The sequence below is a fragment of the Balaenoptera borealis genome (assembly GCF_965194805.1).
Source record: "Balaenoptera borealis genome assembly, chromosome: 3".
Lineage (NCBI taxonomy): Eukaryota > Metazoa > Chordata > Mammalia > Artiodactyla > Balaenopteridae > Balaenoptera > Balaenoptera borealis.
The window spans coordinates 174,210,137-174,227,148 of NC_138866.1; the positions used below are offsets into that span (position 1 = coordinate 174,210,137).

General features: G+C 38.4%; 1 protein-coding gene across 1 annotated transcript in view; it reads left to right on the plus strand.

Moving 5' to 3' along the window:
* Positions 1-17,012, plus strand: part of GPR158 (G protein-coupled receptor 158) — a 342,097-nt gene that overhangs the window by 19,297 nt on the left and 305,788 nt on the right. The window lies entirely within an intron of this gene.

A 17,012-nucleotide genomic window follows, 5' to 3' on the forward strand; every position in this document is an offset into this window, starting at 1 on the left:
AGGGACACCCCACGCAGGCGCAAGTGCTTAGGGACAAGAAGTGCCCCGCATCTGTCAGCTTCAGACACTCAGCAAAAGCTTTTCTCTCAAATCAGTTCCCCTGCAAGGGGCAAGGGACGGGAGCTCTTGGTAGAGCTGAGAGATGCGCTCTGTTTCTCTCTAACCCTCGGGAGAGCAGGGAGGGGAGTTCCCGGTCAGGGGTGATGCACTGCACCCTGGCAAGCTCAGGGCATGCCAGCCAGGCACAGAGTGGCGAGCAACTCACAAGAGTAGAAAAGGGAGTGGGAAGAGAGTTCGTTATTTCTGCTACTTCGGGGTAGCCTCTACCTACTTCCTCCTACGTGTGTAGTTTGAGGCGCCACTCTGTTGTTAGTTACCAGAGCGCATAATGAAAACACTGCAGTCCCCTCGGCAGTTCTGTCCCTTGAGCAGTGAGTCAGTCTCAGCAGCATAGCTGTCTCTAGGAACCATACTTTGCAATTTGATAGGTGTGCTCCTTCTACTCATCTCCCTCCTTCCCTCAACTCATCTCCCATTCCTTGGTCCCCTCTTTCTCCTGTTTTCTGTGTTAGGCACACCTAAGGGTTCTCTGGCCCTTCACATACACACATTTTATAAATGAACCTGGTTGAGTTATCCTAGGGAGGGAGGAATCAGTTCTCACTGAATTCACTCAGGGAGCTCAGAGAAAATTTAGTAATAGTTCTGTATTTCCTGCCTCAAGGTATAGCATTTGTGGGAAGATGAGAATTTGCAGATTAGCAGGTGGTATCTTGTGCCCTGGGACGTGCCTGACTTTTGGGGTGAGGGACTTTTAGAAGTAGCCCTGTTGAGTGAACATGAGGAACAGAAAGGAAAGAGTAGAAACTCCAAAGAGGGCCTGGGAGAAGGCCACAGGTTGACTGGGACCCTCCCCAATTCCCAATGGGAAGAAGGTCTTGGGGGTTGAGGTTGCTTCTGTACTTTCTGGGAAACTGGGCAAAAGTGAGAAACCTGTGTGTGTTTTAATGCCCTTTTGGTACAACAAGGACAGGATGATGACCTGGTGAAAGTTACCAGGGGGAGTACTGGGTGGGCAAATGGGAGGAGTCAGAAAGCTTATTTGTCTTGGCACTGTTATTTACTGCTGAATGACCTCAAGAAAGTTGCTTAATCTCTCTGGGCCTCAACAACTTACCTATCAAGTGAGGGAGTTGAACTAGATGGTCTCCGGGGAGCCATCCAGTTATAAAATTCTGTGGCTTTTAATGCTGGCAACACGTGAGAAGGTATAAATGAAAAGTAACCTCCTTTCTCTAACTCTGTATGACCATATTAAATGTTTTTTGTGTGTGTCTATCTCTTTAAAGGATCTTGTCTTAAACCAGCGTAACTCTTTCCTACTTTAAGGATAATCTTATTTCCTCCTGATTTCTGCAGGATCCTATTAGTAAGAGCTGAGCCCAGCTTTGAGTCTTTGCTATATTATTTGCTCAGAAAAGATCTGCAGATGCCATTCACTGCTAGAAAATTGCTTTTGGCCTTCACATAAGCCTTTTCAGGGAGTCCCAGGTCCCAGAACTGAAAGATCGATCGATCAATCAATCAATTGATCTATCCATTCATCCATCTTACTAACGTATATTGATACTTTATGTTAGGCTCTGTGCTAACTGCTTTGCATGTATTAAATTGATTAATCCTCACAACAAACCTGAGTTAGGTTTTATTAGTTTCCCTGTTTTACAGAAAAGGAACCTGAAGCACAGAGAGATTAAGCTTCTTTCCTAAGATCACGCAGCAGTTAAGTAGTAGAGTCGGGATTTGAGCTCGATTCACACTTTTAACCACTATGCTAAACTCTGTCTCATGAAGGTGTCCTAGGAGTGCTGCATGTATTGCAGCTCCTGCATAAAAATATATGTATTTTCAAGGGTCAGATATGAGACTGGGGATGAGAACCATTTATTTTCAGAAGTATTTCTCATAAGGCTCAGAAAGCATAGGTCACCTAAATGAACTCAGGCCTTCTGCAGGCCAAGATAAAAGGCTGAGACACCAGGGGTCATGTTGTGTAGGCTCACACGACCCTATCTAATTTTTGGACTATGTTCAGAAAATAGATTGTTTCCTCTGGCTGAGTCTCTTTAAGTGCCTTCATAGTCATCGATGGTGTTCTTTAGCCAAGGCAGGAAGCCACGCCATTTAGTGTCTGGCTCTCTACAGAATCTGGCTCCTCCTAGCAGCACACATGAAGAGCAGAATAAGTGCTCTCCTGTGACTACTTTTGCCCCATGTCCCATGCTCCTCAAGTACTGTATTGAGGATTCGCACAGATGTTAATTATAGGAACTGGAAGAAATCTTAGATCAGATGGTTCTTCCTGTTTCATAAAGAAACAGATAAGAAGGGTGAAGTGACTTGTCCAAGAATCACATATCAAGCTTTTAACAACAGCAGAAATAGGATCCAGGCCTTCTGCCTCTGGTTCACACTATGCCATATATATATATAAATTTCAATGGGCCTTTTCTGTCTCTTCATACTCATAAAAGGCAAATGTTTTTGATGTTTTATCACCTAAGATGTGTATTCTAAAATTTTATAACGTAAGTGAATAATATTGTACAGGTATGGTAACAGGGTAAACCCCAAATGAATTTCTGAGAAACCATGACTAGGCTCTAATCATGATTTTAAATCTATTTTGAATCTATAGAGTGTTATTTGCAAAAAGCCTTATCTGTAATAAAAAAAATCTATTGCTAATGATTTCCTCATGGAAGAGAAGAGGAGGATAAACTTTGTAGTTCAGATTTTCATTTAACTTCAGTTACTATTTTAGCTAATATTTCCCCAGGTCTTACTTACAAGGTTCAAGATTTAAATTATATTTTATTTTTAGAGAATGCAAATCTGAAATATGAAATTCAAAAGTAATGTGGAAAACATGGTCAACTACCTTCTTATATTAATGCTTATCACTGTAAAACACCTCTCAGAATAAATTTTATTCCCCTCTGCTTCAGAATGACACAGGTTTCTTAAATTTTAAGGCCTAGTATAAGACTCACATGGGAAGAGTTTATTGCTTTTTATCCCCCCAAAAATGGCATTAGTGCTTTACCTAAATGGCTCCTGAGTCTTGTTATAGACCTATAGTATAAACACTTAAGTTCTCATCTTCTATCCCAGCAAAAAAAAAAAAAGACTAACAATTTAAGGTATACCCTAAATTATTTTTATCATATTAGGTTTGTGATGTCCTTGCAGAGTTTTCTTCAAAGTTAAGTCCTTTGCTTTTGTATACTGATTTTTCTGTGTGGAACTTAAAGTACTATGGAGTTGGAGCCCATTGTAATGAAATCATAGACACATTCCTGGTGGTGGCTGGAACTGTTCAGTGCCTAGGATGAATATAAGGTACCTAAGTGTTTGTTGAATTTAAATTAAGGTAAAAGGAACCTTTGGGAATTCTTACTTGGTGAGCTGTAAGGGATTTTGGAATTCATTTGGTTTCTTTCCTCTTCTCATTGTACAGTGGAGGAAACTGAGACCCATAGGGCTAAAGGAATTTGCTAGAGTGGCACAGCTCTTTTGCGGTGGGTTAGAATTAATGGGAACCAATATATATTGAGCATCTACTATGTGTCAGATGTTTTATAAATATCCCACTGCATTTAATTCTTAGTATTCTCAGGTAGTTACAACTTCAGGAAAGTTGAGCAACTTGCCCAGGGCAACACAGCTAGTAAATTAGGGAGCGTGAATTAAATTTAGATCTATCTAGCTATGAGGCTTGTATTGTCTTTCTACTACCCTATGCTGCTATCTCTTAATTACCAATTTTGTTTTCACCTTGTTATTAAAAAAGTAACATGGTATTGGCTTGAAATAATTAATATATTTGGCCAAATAAGTGACAGACACTTGTTCTTTTTGGCCAATCTTATAATCAAGTATGTTGTATAGAGAGAAGAGTATTAGACTTGAGTCAGAACTTTGCCCTAAGTCCCAGTTTTGTCTCTGACTGGCTGTATTACCTGTCTGAAAATCAGTTTCTGCACAATTAAAACGTGGAAAGAGACTTGGTGATATCCATATACCTTTATAACTCTTTGTTCTATGAGTTCTTAAGTGACCTACCCAACGGGCAACAAGGAGGCTTTGGAAACAGGGCTGATACACATAAATGCAGTACCTTGTGGAAATGATATTGATGGGGGAGTAACGTGCAGAAGAGGACACCAAATGAATGTCAGACCTGCATTTTTCCACAATAGTGTGGAAACGCCTTTTTAGAAACTTACATAATTAACATTGGTGTCACTGAGTCACTGACTCCTGAGGGGTTACTTCTCTCTCCTTCACAAACATGTGCCCACACACCTCCATCAGAGATTCTGGTATAGATTTCTGCAGATGGCAATTTACACAGTATTAGAGAAATGACCATCTTGCTCTAGGCCAAACATATCTTGTCTCTCTTGTGGGTACTGGTAGTGGTGAAGAGGTTACCTATAGGAACAGTACAGAGTTGTCTACCTGGGTAATAGATCAAACAGTTTTTAGATGGACTTCTGCTATTGAGGCTTTTGAGTCTCAATTATTTCATCTTTAATCTGTGAATAGTAAAGTAAAAATCTTTGGGATTTTGTAAAGACTAAATGAAGAACTGTCATCACACAGGAAGTTCAGTAAATATTTTGTGTCACAGCTTCTGTCTTCCTAAATACTGAACACTTTTAGTTGTATTAAAGTCACATGATTTGTAGTAATTTATAATTTATATAATGACTTAGTTTCATTCCTATTATTGCGAAGGCTTGTAATTACAGTGGATCATGGGGGAAATACTGGCCTTGGAGACAGGAGACGTTGACCCCAGCCTGGACCACATCCTTGACTGTGGTGTTCCCATGGGCAGCAGTTGCCTTTCTAATCCTGTTTCCTCATCTGTAAATTAAAGGGGGTTGGACTAGGTGACCTGTTGGGTTCCTTATAATCCAGAAGTCTAAGATTATGTACATAATTAACTGTGTCACTTTAACTTGTGAAGTTTTGATTGTTATGCTGAAACCAGTTAATGTATCCTCACTTAAATGCAGATCATGTTCATATATGTTCAGTGTTTAACTTTATCACGGTCATTTACTCACAGGATATTTAGAGAAAGCCCTCTCGGTGTACACTGAATTAAGTATACTAAGGGAAATGAGAACTCCATTTCAAAATAAGAATAAGCATGATCTGAGTTTCTAGATCTTGAAAGATCACCTGAAATTTACTTAAAGTCAACAAGAAGCTGTTTCACAGATTTCTAAACCAAGGGCCTCAGTATACTTGTGTAATTTCCCCCAAGGTAATCAATGTTTAGGCATCCTGAAGCTCCTACTTACTGTTAAAAAACAACCTGTCTCTGACTTACCTCTGTAGTTGGTGTTAATACTTCAAAGGAGGCTATTTAGTGTGGTGTAGCAGTGGTACAGCATTATCTTGCCACCTTCTAGAACACGCATTTGGAAGCTGAAATGGGATTTCAAGACTGCTAAATAAATGACAAGAGTTTAGGCCTCCCCTCTGGGGAGAGAACTCATGCCTCACAAGACTGATTTTATGGCCTCAATTGCTGGATAAGTCAAATTTTACTTTCAGCTTCATAAACGCAGCAGTTTGTTGTTCACTGTTCACGGTTTTAAGGCTACCCTTTTCCAACATGCACCGTGTTTTATGATTATATTGTAATATACTGGGATGCCAAGAAGTACGTCGTTGGTGTTATTTGTACTTGGTTGGTACAGAAGCATTAGGGCCTTGTTTGTTTTCTCTATTCAGTTCTGGATTGATGTTCACAGGGTTATTTAAACAGAATTACTGAAATAGTACATTGGAATTTTGGTAACTTGGGCAGCTTGATGGCCACTATGTGCAAATGGGCAGCTCACCGGCCTTGGGGCTATGTTTCGGAGACTTTGCAGACAACAGCATCATTAGGCTCTTGCCTAGCACAGCTATGGCACATACGTACATTGGCTTGTTTTGCTGGTCTTTTGGTATTATTCGTTTTTCAAGTTTTAGCAAGAAACCTTTTCTGGTGTAATTTCTACTTTGGTTGGGCATTTACTCATCTAACAAGTCTTTCTTCCTAAAACTTGACCTATGAGAAGATTTAGGTGGATAGACTGTTCTATAAAATACTTCTTCAGTTTAGGAAAAAATTAATGCTCTTGGTTAAAAGTTTTTCTCAGGTACCCACCCCCCCAGCCCCATTTTCTACAATACCAAACTTAGTGTAGGAACCATGACTGACTTTCTCTTTTACACCAAAGGATATTATAGTGCCTCAAAGCAATCACAGGAGTCACCTAGTTTTATTACCTTCATTATAGGTAGAATTTATAGAAAACAGAGATTAGCTTAAATGTGATCTGACCCCAAGATCATTTTCTCAAAAAAACAGTTTCCTTCCTTTTTTTTAAAGAAGGCAGTCTCTTTCTCTTTTATAGTTAACTGATACTTATAATTAATTGAAATCCAGTTAATTTTTATTCATTATAATATCTCTTGTAACTTTCCCCCATTTAGAATAAGACAAAACAGGATTAAAAAAATATCCTGTCCAGTTAGCAAAGTACCCAGTGCACTTATAACCTAAAAGGGAACTTAGAATTACATAAGATGTTGGTTTACTTTCTTAACCTGGTTTTCTCACCACTTATGTGTTTTCCAACGTGTATGCCTTATTACATTATCGTGGAAGGATTTTTTTTTTTTTTAACTTTGGGTTTATTTATTTATTTATTTTTATGGCTGTGTTGGGTCTTTGTTTCTGTGTGAGGGCTTTCTCTAGTTGCGGCAAGTGGGGGCCATTCTTCATCGCGGTGCGCGGGCCTCTCACTATCGCGGCCTCTCTTGTTGCGGAGCACAGGCTCCAGACGCGCAGGCTCAGTAATTGTGGCTCATGGGCCTAGTTGCTCCGCGGCATGTGGGATCTTCCCAGACCAGGGCTCGAACCCGTATTCTCTGCATTGGCAGGCAGATTCTCAACCACTGCGCCACCAGGGAAGCCCCATGGAAGGATTTTTATAGAATAACAAGACACATAGCTTTTATCTCAGAAAGAGGAAAAGGTAAAGGTATTGTAGTACAGAATAATGTATTTTATCAATTCTAAGATGTACCTTTTCCACATTTTGATGTCTCTCAAACTGAGATGTGTCTTAATTATTGAGAGCATGTCATTTCCAACTGGCATACACTTTCTTTTAGTGGTACAGAATGTAATAGCATATCTTACAATTAATGGCATCTTATATTTGATGAACTGTGATATTAGAAAATGGGAAATTAAATTCCATGGTCTCTCCAACTATAAAGCTCTACTGTCATCTATAAGCTGTAAGTATGCAGCAAAATATGCCTATATGTAAACAAAAAACCTAGACCTTACTGCTGTATATCAGATTGCTATTTGTCTTCATAATAATTTTTTAAACAAGACAAGCTATACTAAAACATGTAACCACACTGTCTTTTTAATATATGTGAAATACACAAAACATCGGGCCAGAAGCTGCAGAAACTTATTTTCAGCATAGGTGAGGTAAGGATTATCAAAATCTTTCCTACACCATCTGGCAAAGCGTTTCACTCACACTGTGGGGAGATGGATAGGACAGTGAGAATACAAGACCACTTATAAACTAAAAATAGAGGGACTAGATCTGTCTTTCCTTTCTAAAGTGCTTAAAAGTTTCAGGGTGGAAATAAAAGCTTTGTGGTGTAGCCATGTAACTAGTTTTGGTTAAAGAGATTTAAATGGAATTGTGGAGGTATGTGTTTTTTCTCTTTCTTTTCTAGTCAGTTGCCGGGAACAGAATGAAGAGTTTGGCTGTCCCCTTATTTGATGCCTTAGACCACTGTGTAGAGCAGGGTGTCTCAACCTCAGAACTATTGACATTTGGGGCCAGATAACCCTTTGCTGGGGGGCTTTTTCGCTCTAAGATGTTTAGCAGCACCCCTGACTCTACCCACAGGATGCCAGTAGCAACCTCCCTGCCCAGTGTGACAATCAAAAATGTCCACAAACATTGCCAAGTATCACCTAAGGGGTAAAAATGCCTCTGGTTGAAAGCAGCTGGTGTAGAGGGAACACATATAAAAATGCTATTCTGTGGCTATCCTATTTCAAGAGTTCTATATGTATCTGTGTGTATGTATATGTGTGTGTGTGTGTGTGATTTTGTCAGATCACATTTCTGTTTGTTTGTTTGGAACATAAGATCACTGCATATAGAATCTGACATGAATGAGAACTGGAAAATTTTGATGAATCGATGGAATATTAATTCACATTTAGATGTTATTAAGGCTCAAAAAGAACATCTGGCCAAATTATTTCCAGAATTTGTTGCTAAGCATGGCTTTGCTACTTATATAGCTAAATGTCTTATATTTAAGATTTCCCATTAAAGGATGCATTTTGAAAAGAAAATGTGTGTGTGTGTGTGTGTGTGTGTGTGTGTGTGTGTGAGAATCTCTGTGGGGACAAAGAGAGGAGAGAGGGAAAAAGTAGGGGGTAGAGAGGAGTGTGGACAGGGAACACATGGAGATGAATGAAACAATGAAAAACAGTTAGCAATCTATGATGCTGTGGAATAGTGTTTTACTTTTTCATGAAGCTCCGTTTACCACTGAGCACTTTCATAGTTCTGATGAAGCTGAATTATTCTTTTCTAGCAAGTAGTGAGAAATCAAGTTCCTGAAGATTTAATCATTATAAAGATAGGTTGACTGTGCTTGCATTTCAGAACTTTATCTCAGGAAGTCAAAGCTATAAACAGGCTGATGCAGAGCTTATCCCATTAAAGGAATATTAATACCTTACAATATATATTCTTAAAATGCTCTGGTTTTTTTAATGATTTTTTTTTTTTTTTGGCTGCGCTGCATGGCTTGCAGGATCTTAGTTCCCCAACCAGGGATCCAACCCAGGCCCCCTGCAGTGGAAGCTCGGATCCTAACAACTGGACCACCAGGGAATTTCCTAAAATGCTCTGTTTGCCACTTTACCTTTATTGATTCAACTAGAAGCTGCTCATAATTTGAACGTATTATAAATGAAATTTCCTAGAAGAAATAATTAAAATGACATATTATATAGACATTATTTAAAGCTTTAACATGTTTAAAGACACAGTTTTTAACATTACTAGTGTTTAGAGTCCTGTCAGAAGAAACCTTAAAAAATAACAATGGCTACATGATGGAAAAGAATGTTTAGGCTTTACAAATTACCGCAGCACAAACTGATGCATGCCTACTTCCTCCTGTGCCGTCCATAAACGTGTAGTACAGGTGAGCTTCAGGGGCAAGAAGCGAGGCGCGTGCTGCTGTATATTGTGTGGGTTACAGAGAAATGAGAGATGATGTTGTGCATGTTAAGAGATGAGACCAAAGCTCATGAAGAGAAAGATGAAGATTACTATTTTTCTGGATAAGGCACACTTGAGAAAGCTGTTTCAGGTACTAACTTAATAATTAGATTTGTGGGAAGGCCCTCATATTACAGCCCTCTGAAAGTTATTTAGAAATTTATTTGTCTTTCCACTTTTTTGAGAAAGAAGCAAATAACAACTGGGGCATTCTTGAAAGAAACAATGTTCTAGTAAACATCCTGGGAAAGCTCCTTTTTGAAGAATTAGAATTTTAGAAGTAAAAAGGATTTTAGAGATCATGTAATCCAATTTATTTTTACTTTTACACATGAGGAAATTGAGACCCAGGGAAGTGGTGACCATCATTTGCACTGGCTATGGTTGCAGTGAACTTGTAGTTTAATAACAGGCACAGATAAAAAGACCCTGAGTCATCAAGTAAACGTTAATTTACGGTCATTATTCACTGATTCCAAACTTGGCTGGGTATCAGGATCACCTGAAAAGCCTGACAGTATGTTCCTAGGCCCTTCCAGACCCTGTGAAGGAGACATGTGGGTACAACTTCAGAAGTCTGTATCAAAAACAAAGTCTTCATAATTCAGAAGGAGCTGGTCCTTAAACACAAACTTGGGAAAAAGTAAACAGTATCTGATAAGCTTGAAACACATAAAATTCCTTTTAAACGATTTTAAGAGTAAGAATTAAGAGTTGTAAATACTTGGCAGCTTCAGCTGTAGTCGTCCAAAAACTTTGGCTGCCGGCCATGACCCTACTGGCAGGGGCAGAATGACTAGTAGGTTATGAAGGCAGGGGGATCACAGGGCCTATCATGAGAGCAGCTGCCTCTTGTTGTTATAACTTGTCTCTTAATGTAAACATCCTATTTCCCCAACCAGTTCTACAGGTCCTTCGAATGCAAGGACCACATTTCATGACTTCCCATATTCACTGCCTCTTGAAAGTGCCTTGCATATTTCAGGAAGTGTGGAATAGTGTCTAAGAAGAAGGGTTTTAGGATTATAAACCTAGATTTGAATCTACGAGCTTCCACTTTCACTTACTGTGTGATATTGGGCAAGTTATTTCCTTCTGTGACTCAATTTCTTTATCTGCAAAGAGTATAGAGTACACTGTAAAGAGTAAACAATCTTACCTATGTAAAGAGCCTAGCATAATGTATGGAATGTGTTATTTAAAAAAATAACGTATATAACATGCGCCTGGCTAGAAGTATGGGTATTGAGGATATAATAGTGAAAATGACAGATAAAAATCCCTGTACCTGTGGATTTTTTTGGTGGGTGGGGGGACATAGATGACAAACAAGCAAGATAAATATAATTCTTGATACAAACAAATGCTATAAGAAAATAAATATAATGTGGTAAAGAATGGCTGAGAGGTAAGGCGCGTTGCAGTAAATAGGGTGATTAAGGAAAACCTCTCTGAAGATGTGACTCTGAGTTAAGAAATGAAGGATGAGGAGACAGCCATGAAACAAGCTTAAGCTTAGGAATCATGCTTGAGATAGGGAACAGTGAGAACAAAGGCCTTGAGATAGGAATGAGCTTCAAATGCTCTACGAGCAGAAAGAAAGTCAATGTTGCTGGAATGTAGTGAGCGGGGGTTGACATAGAAAATGAGAGTAAGCGATGTAGAAGGTGCTCAGTAAATGGTTAAAATATAGGAACATGCTAAGGGCTTTATAAATTTCTAGCCCTGTAGTACTATGTAGATTGTGGATGTATATTCGTTTTCTTTACTTTCCATTTTTCTTTCCTCCTTCTTTCAGTCTTGGCCTTCCTGCCCAGTGCCTCCCTTAGCTCTGGGAGCTTGGGCTTTCCAGCTTCTCTGATGAGATTTCAGTCAAAGAAGCTATTTACAGCTGCTCCATTCTTGGCTGTGAATGAATACACTGAAAGAGTTGAGTGGTAAGGGAGATAGAGATTGAAAATCTAGAATTTCTTGCAAAAATCAGCTGGGTGCTTTTCTTGCTCCCTGGCTTAAACCTGTACGGTGAAACCCTTTCCAAACACAGACAGCAGGAGACTAAAGGCAGAGGCACAGCAGGCAAACTCAGGGGCAAAGCACTTTTCTCCCTCACCAGCATGCCTGAGATGACATGCAGTGAGTCCCCTACCTCTCTCAAGCTGGTGGCTGGCAGGTCTTGTCGTTTGGCGTTTTCCGCCTCACTCTGTTGTCTTTTATGGTGAGGACTAAGATGTCAGGTTAGGGGCTGCCTCAAAAACTGCCAGTGAGAGGCACAAGATACAGAAGTGAGACTGGAAAAGCCAGAAGGGACACCACAAACATTTGGACATGAATTTGGAGGAAGCAGACTTTGCACCATAGGAAAGGAAGTATAGGCAGAAGTACATCTCTAATGAAGAGCATTATCAATGGAAAATTGGGATTATGAATTTTGGGGAGTAAAATCATCACCATTAGCTTCTCTGATACGACAAATGTGAAACTTAAGCTTCTTTATATTTCACTTTTCCTTTCTCTACTCTCTCCATTGTTTTATTAATTATATTTTTAATTTTTCTATTGGTTACCTTGACTTTTATATCCATCAATTTTAAATAGTATCTTCTATTCTTTTCTTTCTTTACGCTCCTACTCCTATTCCAATATTTTTAGGTAATTCAAGATGGTAACATTTTCAGTCTGTCACTGCAGTAAAAAAAACTCCCAAAATCGCACTTCTGTGTTTTGTCCATTAGTTGCTTCTAAAAATTAAAATCTGAATATCTGAATCTATGCCATTTTCAAAATGTTCCAAATTTCAAGGACCAATGGATTATCTCTCCCTTTTTCTTAGATCAGTTGCACAAAACCATGTTACCTTTAGTTTGTGCATGTCTGCATGGCGACTTTTCACCTATTTTCCCTCCATGCAGCTGCCAATTGCTTTTCTTTTCACGTTAAAGAAACAAAAAGAAACCCTATGTTTTCTTACTTCTAAGATCATCCAACTTCTTAATCAATCATTCTTTGTTAAAGAAAATTTACATTTTTGTTGAAGACATGCTTCTTGGAGTCCCATAATTTGTACAAATTGCTTTAGGTCTTCTGCAGAATAACTATCATGGAAACATTTTCAAATTATTGAAATTTTGGATCCAATTGTGTGTTGGGTGCTGGTCCTCTTATTTCAAGAATTCTTCTTTTTTTCCCACCCTCTAAAGCGCAATTTCAAATACTTTTTCAGAAAGAATCTGTGGAAGGTAAAATTTCTAAATCTCCCCCATGTCTGAAAATGTCTTTGTCTTCATGCATGATTGATTGTTTGTCTGTATATAGAATTATAGGTTCAAAGTCATTTTGCCCTCAGAATTTTAAAGACATTGTTATATTGTTTTTAGCATTCATTGTTGCTGGTGAAAAATTTGGTATTAACCTGATTTATTATACCCTTGTAGGTAATCTTTTCTCCTCACGGAAACTCTTAAGATCTTTTCTTTTTCCGTGGGGTTCTGAATGTTCATGATGATGTGCTTAGATGTGATTCTTTTTATTCATCAACCTCATCACTTAGTTGGCCCTTTTAGACTTTTCCACTCAGTAATTTTCTTTTATGATGGCTTAAAACTACGTTCTGCTATGCATTTTCTCTTTCTGGAACTCCTACAGTTAAGTATTCAACTTTCTGGATTGATCCCTGTATTTCTTAACTCTTCTCTCATTTTTCATCTCTTTTTCTTTTTACTTTACTTTCTAGAAGATTTTATTTTTTCTACCGTTTGAAAAATTAAATTAGTTTTCATTTAGCAATCACTTTTACTTTCCATGAACTCTTTCTTGCTCTGATTATTTTTTTCATAATTGTATGTTCATTTTCTTAAATCTCTTTGAGAATATTAATTAATATATCTACTGAATTGTCTTCTGTTCCCTGAATTATTGCTGTTTGTTCCAGGTTCAGTTATTTTGCTTGTTCATACCAGTTCTTCTCCTTTATGCTACCAGTTCATCTCAGATATGATCCTTGTTAGCCATCGATTTTATGACTGAAGGGCTAGGTAAACATATATAGCTAGATGGCATGGATTCCTATGGCAGATGAGTAGGCCTAGTTCCTCAGTAGATCTCCCCTTGACTGTCAGGCTTTCAACATTCATTTTAGGATGCCTGAGAAGGAAGCTGGCAGTTTCTGGCTCACCCTAGACGTTTACTCTGGGAGAACTAATAACCATTTAGAAGTTTTAGTTCTTTCCAGACATTTCTTTCAATCTCTTTACATAATAGATCTTGGTTTTTAGCTTGGGAATAAATGTCATCACTGCATGCAAGGAGAGGATGTGCCAACTCGTGTAACTGTTTAGAAGGAAATCCTTCAATTCATCACCTTGATGTCTGCCTCATTTTCTACTTCCACTCTTGATACCTGTTGACTTTGAGCTTAAAATCTTTCTGGAAACTCTGCTTAAAGAATAGTTTCCACCTCTGTTCCAGCCTTCTCCTGAGCATGTCCTGGGCTTAGCTGCCACCACTCTGGCTTATCATCAGTATGATCCTGGAGAATTATGTCAAATCTCTGGTCAACTACTTCTTCTCATTCCCTCTTGTATTTATTTACTGCCATTAAGGTGGAGGGACGAGGTGGAGAAACATATGCTCAACTCACCAACTTGAACAAGAACTCAAACTTAGGTCTTTTGACCAGTCTCCTTACCCTTATACCTAAGATATGGACATCATATTCAGTTATTTTACTTATTAGGTGTGTGTCCCTAGGTATGCTATTTCACTTCTTTGTGTCCCAAATTTCTCAACTATTATTTAGGAGAATGATATTGACCATATATAGTTGTAATATAAATTGGGGAGAATAATATCAGTCACATAACAGTTCAGTGAGGGTGTTTTAAGGGTGTATAGCATAATGTGTGACACACAATGAGTACCCAATAAATGATAACTTAAAACATAGGGTTCTAAGCATACAAGTACATCCTATATTTAGTTCATATCTTGGGTATCTAACCAAAGTACTTTAATTTAAATTCCAATGGGAACATTTTAAATTTACTTTATAGCCTTGCTTACTCTTATTATTTCTAAATCAGAAGAATTCATTTGCACAAGCTATATATCTTTCTCTGAAAAGTTACTATGAATGGCTAACTTGTACCTTTTGTAAAAAATATTAGGGTCTACAAAGAAGTCATTTAGAATAAAAAACTGTGCAGATTATCAGATGGGTAATTTCACTTGAAGAGCTATATGAATAAGAACCAACAGAAAAAAGAAATTTAATGATTTTAAAAATTACTAACAAAAAAGATTATTTTCACTTAGCTATTGTAGCCAAGCATAACTGACTTGTTTAATGAAATCACCAGGAAACTCAAGGTGGGAAATCGTTATATTTTAAGACAGATTAGTGTCCACATTAGACATTTATTTTCTCTGACAGAATATACTTTCTTCTTATTTTTTCTCCCCTAGCAATTAAAAAAAGTGTATCTTTGGACATATTATATAACTTTTCTGAACCTTATTTTCCTCATCTATAAATCAAGAAAAGTACTTGCTCTTTTATAGAAGTGTTATTTGAATAAAATGAGTCAAGACAGGTGATCTCTTTGTAATGGGTTCCCTGACAAGGGATTTTCCACCCCACTTAGAAATGGTCATATTCAAAGAGGTGATATAAAGAACACTGTGGATGTGTTTGATAAAATAAACTGTCCTCTCTTCATTTAAAATTGAAATAGAATGTACCTCAAAATTATTGCAGTGAAGGAAAACCATAAAATGAGACATTAGTCAGCTACTTTTGCAAAAGCAGCAAACTCAAAATATATTTTTCAGGGGGACAATCATCTATTATCAAACTTTAAACCCTAGCACTTTTAAGATATGTGCTGCACTTAACTTTGAAAAAGGATCACCTCCAAGAGCCCCAAAGATTGTACACTTGTGGATGGAGAACTGATGTTCTGATTGACCTTACTTCATATTTATTGGTTCTCTCTCTTTTTTTAAATCAAACTTGAGTTATTTTCCCCACACAAAATACATAGATCTTCCCAAGGAAGGTGTGACCTGATTGCCAAAATGCCTTCCAAGAACAAGAAGCCAGACAGAGGAAGACATTTGTCACTATGTAAAGCTTTGGCAAGCTTCTCTGGACATGGCAGCTGCAAAGTAATGTGGGAGAACATTTTCTTGCTTTAAGACAGACTGTTGTCAAATTCTTCAAGATAATCTAGAGGGAATCAGACTGTGTTCTTGGTTCTCCTGTACTTCTTGTAGTCACGGGTTGAGCTAAATGGTAGAGATGTTTTTGTGAGCAGTGTTTTCTGAGGATGAGAGGCCCCAAGTGAGGAAGTTACCCAAAGATGACTGAAACATGAATCTAGAGTCTTCTACAGTTATAAGGAAACAGAAAGGAAATCGCTCTTTGTCCCTTAAAAAAAAAAAGTTTTGGGCTTCCCTGGTGGCGCAGTGGTTGAGAATCTGCCTGCCAATGCAGGGGACACGGGTTCGAGCCCTGGTCTGGGAAGATCCCACATGCCGCGGAGCAGCTAGGCCCGTGAGCCACAACTACTGAGCCTGCGCGTCTGGAGCCTGTGCTCTGCAACAAGAGAGGCCGCGATAGTGAGAGGCCCGCGCACCGCGATGAAGAGTGGCCCCCGCTTGCCGCAACTAGAGAAAGCCCTAGCACAGAAACGAAGACCCAACACAGCCAAAAAAAAAAAAAAAAGTCTCTTTTCCTTGATCCCACCCCACTAGCAACTAACCTGTGAAGCGTGCTCTTCTGTTCATGTGCTATTTGTGTGCAAATCATTTTAGTGAAATAATTGCTATATTTCTCATGATTCTGCTTACTTTTTATTTATACAATTCTGCTTTAAGAATCTCTTCCTGCTGCTATGTATACAACCAGTCCATTTCCCTACTGATGCCTAGGACTCTACTGCTAAATAGCATGTAGAAATTGTCCAGTTCTAGGGATGGACACCCAGATTGTCTTCAGTTCCTTGCCATTACAATGACACCGTGGTAAGCTTATACGCCCCTTTATGGACCTGCATGAGAATTTTCTTGAAAGATAAACTGAATTGCAGGATTTCTGGGTCACAGGGAGGGGTAAATGTCATTTTACAGAATATTGCAAGATTGCTCTCTAGACAGGCTGCATCAGTCTACATATCCACCAGCAGGGCAGAGGGGCTCCTATAGCCTCACTTTCCTGCCAACACTTGGCATCATACAGCTTTCTAATTTTTTGCCATTTTAATGAATGTAAAGTGATATCTCACTATTGTTTTACTTTGCATTTCTCTGACTACTCATTAGCTTAAGCATCTCTTCATGTGCGTGTAAGCCTGTTGGGTTTACTTTTCTGTAAACTGCTTGTTTATAGCCTTTGCCCATTTCCTATTGTGATTCTTATATTTCTGTTATGCTGCAAGAGATCCTGGTGTATTCTAGATATTATTTCCTTGTCAATTTTAGACACTGCAATATCACCCAATCTGTCATCTTTCAGGTAACTTTGTCCATAATATCTCCCCTTGAATGGAATTTTTAAAAATTTCTGATGTTACTTACTTAGTCAAAATTTTGCCTTACAGTTTA